Here is an 8,830-nt window from a genome sequence, read left to right as displayed (position 1 = left end):
GTAGACCGCATATTTATTGTTCAATTTCTTTACCTGCGTAGACCGCGTGTATTGCTTGCGTAGACCGCATAATTGATCAATTTCTTTACTTGCGTAGACCGCATATTTATTGTTCAATTTCTTTACCTACGTAGACCGCATGTATTGCTTACGTAGACCGCATAATTGTTCAATTTCACTACTTGCGTAGACCGCATGTTTTGATTGCGTAGACCGCATTATTATTTTCATTACCTGCGTAGACCGCATGTTTTGATTGCGTAGACCGCATTATTTCTTTACCTGCGTAGACCGCATGCTTTGATTGTGTAGACCGCATCATTGTTCAATTTCATTACTTGCGTAGACCGCATGTTTTGCTTGCGTAGACCGCATGATTGTTTAATATCGTTACCTGCGTAGACCGCATGTTTCGTTTAGGTAGACCCCATATTAATTTCGTTGCCTGCGTAGACCGCATGTATTGTTTGCGTAGGCCGCATAATTCGTTGATTTCATTACCTGCGTAGACCGCATGCTTATGATCAATTTCGTTGCTTGCGTAGACCGCATGCTCCACTTACATGTTTGTATTTTCACAGCATTGTTATGCTCCCCACTTGCTTTGCGCTGTCACGCATTTCGAGTACACTACTATGCATATTGCTAACAATATTGTACCTGTATAGTTTGTTTTCTTTGCAGGCACGATATTGTATGTACGGTTCATTTGAAGCTGATGCAACCAGACGAACCAGACAGGCACGATATTGTATGTACGGTTCATTTGAGGCTGGTGCAACCAGACGAGCCGCATAGGTATTGTATCTCCCGAGTGAGACGTATTGAGAATTGCATAATTCTCTTACATCCTTTCTGCATTGTAGTGTAGTTCGGTGTATGCTAGCTTAAAATTGTCGCATGTGTGCTTCGTTACAGCTTTCTTTGCATGATCATAAGTTATGTCCGGCTCTATGCATTGTCTTGCATTTTGCCCCTGCCTTCGGGCGCATATCTTGATTGTCTTGCATGTTTGTCTAAGTCTTCGGCCTTGTCAAAAATGGGTCGTCTCTGGGCTTTGACATTCACTCCCGTCATTGTTATGACTTTCGAGTTCTGTCAAAGAGGGGCAACCGTAGACACCCCATTTTTGAACGTCCTCAAGACTTGGACGTCACCGTTTGAACACTCGGTGATTATCTATGTTTGTGTTCGTTTGGAGTTCCCGGAGGTCTCGGCTCGCGCGCCTTGCCTCAGGATCTCCGAACTTGACTGTTTAGTGTCTGGTTTTACACCAAACACTTGTGTTTTGCCTTGGAGGGGCAGGGAATGCCTTGTGAGGCATCCCCACACATCACCGGCAATGGCTAGAGGCCACCGGCTGGTTTTTGCTTCCATCGGCACTTTTTATTGCCGGTCGGCACTATTTGTTGCCGGTCAGCACTATTTAGTGCCGGTCGGCACTCCTTTTGGCCAAGATGGCATTTTTGGCCAGCCGACTACTGTGCATCTGCTTTTGCAGATATTTTAAGACAGCTGTCTCGCTTTTGCTGTGTATGGAGGGATCTCCCTCTTATAAAGCTTGTCTTGTAAGCTTTACAAGACAAAAAAAGCTTCTATATAGAGAGGGGCTCTCTCTTGTTGCAAGAGGTTAGACACTTGAGATATTTTGGAGAGCTTAGACAGCCATTGTTAGGGTTTGAGTTCTAGGGTTAGGGTTAGATACACATTATCTCTCTCTTTTTCCCTCTTGTGTGTGTTTTAGTGTGTTTAGTCCATACTATTGCACACAAACACCTAGTGTTTCACCTTCACTTAGCTACTGAGGTTCTAAGGGACTGATTTTGAAGTTTTGGTGTTGGATTCAAGCCAAGGGAGGCCATTGGAGCACCATTGTTGAAGGGGTCATCAAGGGTAAGAAACTAACACCTTTATTCCCCATTTTTGCATTGATTTTCTACCTATCTTAGAGCTGTTTTCGTGCTTATTGTATAACACAAAAAAAGTTCTTTTTTTTAGTCCTCTTGATTGTTTATTAAGGGTGTTTTGTGGTTTGAGGGTGTTTGACCCCTCTTAGGCCTTGAAAGGCCTCATTTTGTGCTATTTTGTGCTAGTTTCGGGACTTTGGTGTTTGGGCCTCTTCACCGCTGAAATCTTGAGGGATTTCAGTGGTGGAGATGGTGCCTTGAAGTCTCTAAAGGGAGAGGGCCACCCCCTCTCCTTGTTGTCCTTGAAAAGGGCATGTTTTGGCCTCTAAAGGGAGCCTATGTTTGAGTGTGTGTTTGAGCATGTATAGACTGTTTTTCATGCTTATCTTTCCATAATATAACATGATTTTAAATTGGTTTTGGTACTCCATGCATGCTTAGCATAGTTTCCATGTAATGCCTTGTGATCCCTTAACATGTCTTAGGTTGTGTGCCTTTATTTCTAGCATGTTTTAGGCTTACATTTGTGAAGCTTTTGTGCATATTTTGCCATGTTCTAGGTCTGTCCTAGGTTGTATGGGTCGGATTTGGCACGCATCATATATCCCCTTTGCATTTTGGCTTGTTGGCCTTAAGTGTATGAGTGTGTAGCATGCCATTCTTACATTGATTTGGTGATTTGGGACCATCCACCATGTCATTTCAGACCTTATAGTATGCTTGCATGCTTGCTTTAGTTGTCCCTTTAATGCCTTGTAAGGTTGTCATCTCATGCTCCATGTTTTGGTGATTATGCATGCCTTTGTTTTTGAGTCATTTGGATGCCATCTAAGTGATCCTTAGGCCTTGTATTAATGTCCTAAAACTCTGTTTTTGGTCAATGAGTTCATGCCATGTTTGGTCTTGCTAAGTGTAGTTCAATACTCCATTGGTTTGTTTTGAGCACTTAGGCCATTTGTTGCATGCTTGGCTTGATTTATTGCTTGGTTTGGCACCATGTTTTAGCATGATTTTAGAGCTCATGTTGCATGCTAATTGTCCATGAAATCCCTTTGCGAGTGTGCTTGAATGTTGCTTGCTTAATGCTTGATGCTTGGACCATAACATGTGTATGTGTGCATGTGTGTTTAGCCTCCATTTTTGGGCATTTTGGCCACTGTTTTAGGCCTATTTAGGGCTGCCTAATTCATGTTTAAGTCCACCCTCTATTTGGTTTGCATGGCCCCATGCTTGCTTGTATGCTTGCATAAGTTTGTTGCCATGTCATGTTGCATCCTTAGCTTGCATGCCTAGGTTGCATTGCATCTTGCATGCATGCCTTGTTCCTTGACTTGATGATAGGAATTGGGCCTTAGTTTGTTTGATTGGTTTGCATTTCATTTGACATGAAAGTTGCATACTTGATTCCTTGGGCCATCATGCATGGAAATACGTGATTGGTGGTCCGAGAATCGAGGCACATGCCCCTTTGAGTCATTACCATGATAAGGGACATGGTTGGTGCATAGATGCCTTGAATTGTGCTGCCATGCTTTGCCTTGCCCTCTGTTGCTGTCATTTGCAGATTCTGCAGGAACACTCTGCCGACCGGCAGTGTAAAGTGCCGACCGGCAATCATTTCTCTGCCGACAGCTTCACTTTGTGCCGGTGGCCACATCCCACTGCCGGTGGCAATTCCATGCAGCCGGTGATGTCTCCCAGCATCCAAGAAAGCAGTCCTGAGGTTTTGACAGCCTCCAGGGGAGTGAAGGAAGGAAAACAGAGGCAGCCTATGCATGGCGGTGCATTTCCCGAGGCGGTTTTACTGCTTTTCTTAGCTTATTTAATTTGTTAATTAATTAGGCAATTTGTAATATTAATTAGCTTGCGTAGTTAATTAATTTGTAATATTTATTCGGTTCCCTCTGAGTGTGGGCAAATCTGTAATAAGTGTGTGTGAGTGGAGTGTATGTCTTCCAATCCCCACTTCTTTCTTCCCTTTTATTTACCTGCTTATGATGGTAGATTAGGGCATCTTTAAAATTAGCATACCTTATGCTATGCATGCGTGCATCCATACATTTGTATTACATACATTAGGCTCGGTACATCACGCTAACTGCATCTGTACTTCAATTCACAAATTGAATATGTGGTAGTTGATCGCATTTCACATGCCATGTTTAGGGTTAGCCGAGCCTGCCTAGATCGCATTTTTGTATGTGTTGCATTAGACAATTTAACATGAGCTAGGATCACGCATGTTTGCTAACTAGTTTATTGTTTTGGCACGGAGTACGATGTAAGTGTTTACGCTTTAGCATCCCGCATGCGTGTGAATGTTGCCATGACAGTATGCTTGCCATGCGGCTAAATGCTTATATGATAAACTGTTTGAAATGCCTGTGGGTGGAGGTTGGATTGTTTGAGTTGGAAAAACTCGTTGAAATCCGTATTTTAGCCTACTTGCGAGTAGCAAATTCCAAAGCACTTTTCAAAACCGAACGGATATGCAATGCTTATTTCCAAATTAGGCAATCTAGTCTATACTTGTTTGCTGTGCGCATAACATAGTAATTCTAGGCTAATAAATGGAATAAGAACTCATAACATCTTCAAAATCGGATATCATGGTTAGTAGAGGCCGGTCTTCGGACCGGGCGAAAGGGGGTGCTCATAGCTGACCTTCCCCGATCGTACCCAAGCTCCCGAGCCGAGACAACTCCGGTGATGACGGACATGTGGCCTTCGGCACCGAGTCAGGGTTTCCTAAATTTCCCCATTTAAAAAATATTTAGGTGGCGACTCTGTATCTGGCAAAGCAGTCCATGTTTGGCACTACTTTTTCAAAAATCTGTTTCTCAAAACGATTTGCCAGATTTGGACTCTTTGGTTCAGATTAAGAACCGCGACAACAAAATCGCGAGTCCGAACTGTAGTAACATAAGGCCCCCCTCCGCGGGCGCGTCTACAATCCATTAGTGCTAATAGAGCAGTTGACCCATAAATATATGGGACATACAGTTGACTAATGTGCACAAGAGACGTTCATAAGAATCCATGAGCAGTTGACCTATGATCATATGGGACGTACAGTTGGCTCGTGATTACATGAGGCGTATACAAAGCAGATAACAAAAATCACATAATGGTAAGGATACCACGAATACATTTCAGAAATCTGAACAATCATTTATCCATACAAAGGATAGCATTTCAGAAAACAAATCATTTCATATCATTTAGAAAATAATTAAAGTTAAACATAGCTTTACAAAGTTATTACTCACAGATAGCTCCAGAGGTAGAACACATCACTTGCACAAAACAGATCAATCATGCAGGTGTTAACACATGACCTAAACACATAGCAGCACTTGAACACACGTGCTATTGGCGCTAAACTTATTTTTCTTCATTCTTAGCATGTGTTTCTAGTTCTTATCCTCATTCTTATGGCTTAAACATGGCCTAGGAATGCCTGGGATGCAATGAGAATGCAAAACTGTACTTTGAAACACTTAGCCAAATTTATGAAAACAGGGCAGTTCGCTCGAGCGAAGCTTTGGTCGCTCAAACGGTCTACAAAGTCTGCAAAACTGTTAGGAGCTCTCATTTTACACTCGAGCCAACTTTTGGTTGTTCGAGCCAAGGTTCAAACAAAGGGTGGTCGCTCGAGCATAACTTTTGCCGCTCAAGCCAACCCCCAAACTCTATAAAACTTCTAAGAGCTCGTATTTTACGCTTGAGCGAAGCTTTGGTCATTCGAGCGATGCGATCAAATTCTGAAATTTTCAGATTGCTGAACAAGATGCAAAACTCAAATTCAAAGCTTCAAAACACATTATTTGGGCCCAAAACTTAAGAAAACATATATAAACTCATAATACATCATGAATTGAAAACTATTTCGCAAACTCAAGCCCAAAAGCACTGTCAATTACCCAAAATCAACTTATATAAAACATGCATGCCTTGATATGAGCTCATTTTTTTCCAAAACATGATCAATGGAGATGAAATGATATAGATTATGATGAACCTCCAAAACCAAGTGAGAACAATGACATGCATGAGGAGATTTCTTGGAAAATAAATTCATACCATGATAAAATGAACATGTATGCATGATATGCTCTCATTTCTACATTCTTTAACTCAATTCTCTTGAATTCTTATGTTAGCTCACTTAACGTTTCAAATTCAAGGTTGAACTTTTTACCTAGGCTCTTAATTCTCTTAAATCTTAGCAATTCTATGATTCTTTCAACTCTTTCAATTTTCCAAGCAATTCTTCCACCTCAAGCTTTGATCTCAATGTTCTCTCTTCTCTCCCTCTTTCTACGTTTTTGTTGAAGAAGATGATGACAATGAAGTGTATATGAGGCTTCTAGAATCAATTAGCCTTATATAGGCTCAATTAGTGAAGAGAAATTAATCTTTGATTAATCTAATCAATTGGCATTATTTTATTCTAATTATTTGATTCCGAATTGCATTTTAATTAAAGTTACCATAAAATTCTAAAAATTCAAATTAACACATTGACGTAGTCAAATTCGTGGTCAGATGCCGATAAGGCCTTCAATTCACAGATTCAAACAAAATTATCAACAGATGTTCCTATAGCAGATAGATATAAACATAAATAACACATGGCACACGAAATTAACTTAGGATTTCTTCTTAATTACTTGTTAAACATTCTTAATCATGGATTATAGGCTAATCATGGGTTAGGATTGTTACATAAACCCTCAAATACACTCAAATATATCAATATCATCGCTCTAGTGCTTTGGAAAAAAGTGTAGTACGTGGAAGTGGTCGTTTTCATCGAAGAAAGTTTGTCGATAATGAGAGTAGAGTTGGATACATATTATCACTCCCATTTTAAAATTTATGAAATTATATTTGTTGTTGAAAATTTATCAGTTGTATAGAGATATTTATTTTGGGCTATTTGTGGAGGATAGCTTTTAGTGTTGTAAAAATTGCATAAAGATTGGGTTGATTGAAACCAACTACTCATACATCTTGCATTGAGCATTGTTTCATACTTAAGCATTAAAAATGTATAGTTTTGAGAAAAATGGGTGTATACCTTGGTGAATCTGGTTAGAGAGTGTGATTATGGTTTTATTATGTTGGCATGTGTGTCCTTGGTGAAAGTCCAGAAACCCGCGCGGTTAGGTGTCAATCCTTCCGGTTAGTACCGGTAAAATGGTTTCGGTAGTACTTGTATAACTTACTGACAGAATGTACCTAGAGATTCCTAGTGATTTGTAACCACTACCTTGTTTTCTAATTTTAAAAGTATTATTTTATGAATTGATTTATATATATAACTCGAATTACTTTCATCTAGATAGCTGATGAGGGTAGTACAGTTCGGGTTGAATTGTCGAGAGTAGTTTGAGAGTATTCGAATATCTTTCCAAAGGATATCATAGAGTTACCGCCACATAGAGAGATTGAGTTTTCTATTGATTTAGCGCCAAGTACGACTCTGATTTCCCGTGGCACCATATAGGTTTGCTCCAGCCGAGTTGTGTGAGTTGAAGCTATAGTTTCAGGATTTGTTAGATAAGGGCTTCATCCACCTTAGTACCTCACATTTGAGGAGCACCAGCTCTCTTTGTAAAGAAGAAATTTGGTACATTACAACTGTGCATCGATTACCAAAAGTTAAGCTGGGTAACTATTAACCCATTACAACGAATAAATGATCTGTTTGACCAGTTAAAGGAGTCACGTTGCTTTTTGAAGGTTGATTTGAGATCAAGGTATCACCAGTTGAGGGTGAAGGAGGAGGATATTTAGAAAACAATCTTCTGTACGTGGTATGACCATTATGAGTTCTTAGTGATGCCTTTTGGGCTGACTAATGCACCGACTTCATTTATGGACTTGATGAATCGAGTCTTTCATGAGTTCTTGGATTGGTTCATGGTTGTCTTCGTTGACGACATCTTAGTCTACTCACCCTCTAAGGAGGAACACAAGGAACACTTGAGGGTTGTACTTGAATTGCTTAAAGCACACCAGTTATATGTTAAGTTCGGGAAGTGTGAGTTTTGACTCAATGAAGTTAAGTTCCTAGGCCATGTGGTGTCTAAGGAACGGGTGATCATAGATTCATCTAAAATAGACACAATGCAAGATTGGGAACAATGTAAGAACGCCTTTGAGATCCGGAGTTTCTTAGGCTTAGCCGAGTATTACCAACGTTTTGTAAAGGTTTTCTCTAGATTGGCTTCACCTTTAACTAAATTGATGAGGAAACGGTTAAATTTGTATGGAGTAAGGCTTGCGAAAAGTCATTCTAAGAGCTCAATGTTAGACTCACCACTACTCTAGTTTTGATCATTCTGGAGAGGTGTTTAAGTTATTTAGTTTACTGTGATGCATCTCAAGAAGGTTTCGGTTGTGTGTTAATGCAGGAAGGAAAAATGGTAGCTTATGGTTCATAGTAGTTGAAAATATACAAGAGAAATTATCCTACGCATGATTTAGAGTTAGCGAAAGTGATATTTGCCTTAAAAACTTGGAGGCATTACCTCTGTGGGGAGAGATTTGAGGTGTTTTTGTTCACAAGAGTTCGAAATATCTATTCTCACATAAGGACTTGAATTTCAAGTAGAGGAGATGGACAGAGTTTTATGGAGGATTATGATTTTGCATTGCATTATCACCTGGGGAATGCCAATGTAGTAGCCAACGCTTTGAGTAGGAAATTTGTGAGCAAAGTAACCAGTATTGACATTCGGGAGTAAGAGATGTTGGGCGCCATCAGCGAATTTGACTTGCACCTTGGCGAGTCTGTTGAGTTGGACACTTCATTTACTACAGTTGCGCAACCTATCTTAGTTAGCTGGGTTGTAGAGGCATAATAATGTGATCACGAAGTAGAGACTATTCGAGGAAAAATATCCAGTGGGAAG

The sequence above is a fragment of the Camellia sinensis genome, chromosome 6 (assembly GCF_055761805.1).
Source record: "Camellia sinensis isolate YWXY chromosome 6, ASM5576180v1, whole genome shotgun sequence".
NCBI lineage: Eukaryota > Viridiplantae > Streptophyta > Magnoliopsida > Ericales > Theaceae > Camellia > Camellia sinensis.
The sequence above is the reverse complement of the archived record's forward strand: the minus strand, read 5'-3'. Positions refer to the sequence as shown.